At 49.9% G+C, this 1700-nt stretch overlaps 1 protein-coding gene across 1 annotated transcript in view; it reads right to left on the bottom strand.

Annotated features, from left to right (window-relative positions):
• LOC107111386 (neural cell adhesion molecule L1-like) overlaps nt 1-1700 on the bottom strand; it is a gene marked incomplete at its 3' end in the record, with an annotated part of 97915 nt that overhangs the window by 25356 nt on the left and 70859 nt on the right. The window lies entirely within an intron of this gene.

Here is a 1700-nt window from a genome sequence, read left to right on the forward strand (position 1 = left end):
TTGTGTATCATGTTGTAGTGCTTTAGATTGCAATACATAAACAGCATTCTTTATAAGTCTTATGACTGTTTGATTGTGGGTCAGACTATCACGACTGTTGGCCTTATACTTGTTTAACTGATTCTACTATAAGTCAGAGGCCCTTGTATAGGCGGCCATTCCTGACACAAGCTGCACACGTATCTCTAGTATTGGATCTACCAATAAACAGTTATCTTCTTATGAAGCCCTGTGTTGTGTAACCTGACTAAGGACCCTGACAAATCTCTGGAGAGGGCAGAATTTGGGAAGGGGAGGGAGCTGAGCTGGGTATAAGGCCCTAGAGCCCACCCTCCAACACATCCGCTTTCTCCAGGGGAGCTGATCTTTGCAGACTGGGTATCAGTTTTAATTCCAAAAGATCTTCATGCCCCACCTGAACACATAAAACCGCCTTTATACCGAACCAGACCCTTGGTCCGTCAAGGTCAGTATTGTCTCCACCAGAGGTTCCTAGACTTAGTTTGGCCTACCGCCCCCATTCCAGGGGGAAAAACATTACTCAGCGCCCCCCTTGGAAATCTACCTTCAAGAAGTGGACCAAAAGATGCAGTGATAGATTTGCACGTAGTAAAGAAAGATGCTGTTGGCCTGAAGCCAGAGGCCAGCAGCAGCCACCGCACAATAGCCCAGCAGCGACGCCAGCCTTACAAGGGTGCACATGCATGGCTGTGATTGGCCATGGGAACCCCTTTTCCATCTCCACTTCCACCTCCCTGGTCCCAGGGAAGACCAGGAGGAGAAGGCAGGAAAAGGCTGCTTTAAGATAGGCTCTGGACTCTTCTTTCTTTATGCTTCCACCGCCTCCTTATTTTGATTCAATGCCCCCCCAATTGCACCCAAGGCTCCTACCACCCACCTGGATCATTCCAGCACCCCCCAGGGGGCGGTATTGCCCACTTTGGGAACCAGTGGTCTAGAAAGACTGACAGTGGCTCTCCAGAGTATCATAAGAACAAGAACATAAGAACATAAGAGATGCCAATGTTGGATCAGGCCAAAGGCCTATCCAGTCCAACACTCTGTATCACACAGTGGCCAGAAATACCAGTGCCATCAGGAGGTCCACCAGTGGGGCCAGGACATTAGAAGCCCTCCCACTGTTTCACGTCGCCTACTACCTCATCCTTTTAATTGGAGATGCCCGGGATTGAACCTGACTCCTTCTGAATGCCAAGCAGAGGCTCTGCCATGGACTCATGGCTTCACCTGGAGGTTGGCAACTCTATCAAAGAAATTCTGCCGCCCGGGGACAGCCACCCCAATCCACACCTCGGACTTCCTCACTGGTTTGGAGTCAGCAGGCCCAGGAGGGGAAAACCCCGTACTTCCTGTCAGGGCTCTTTTTGTAGAAAAAGCCCGGCAGGAACTCATTAGCATAATAGGCCACACCCAACAGCAGAAACACATTAGCCTATTAGGCCACACCCCTGACAGCAGCTCATTAGAATATTAGGCCACACCCCCATGTCACCAGAAGTGTGCTCATCCAGCCACACCCACCTTTTGCTTCTTTTTCTGTTTACCTTGTTTGTTGTCCAAACCCAGGGCCTTTTTTTGTAGCAGGAACTCCTTTGCATGTTAGGCCACACACCCCGAATGTAGCCAATCCTAATGAGTTCCTGCTGTTGGGTGTGGCCTGTTATGCTAATGAGCTCCTT

This window comes from Gekko japonicus, unplaced genomic scaffold (assembly GCF_001447785.1).
Source record: "Gekko japonicus isolate JY-2015 unplaced genomic scaffold, Gekko_japonicus_V1.1 scaffold4159, whole genome shotgun sequence".
NCBI lineage: Eukaryota > Metazoa > Chordata > Lepidosauria > Squamata > Gekkonidae > Gekko > Gekko japonicus.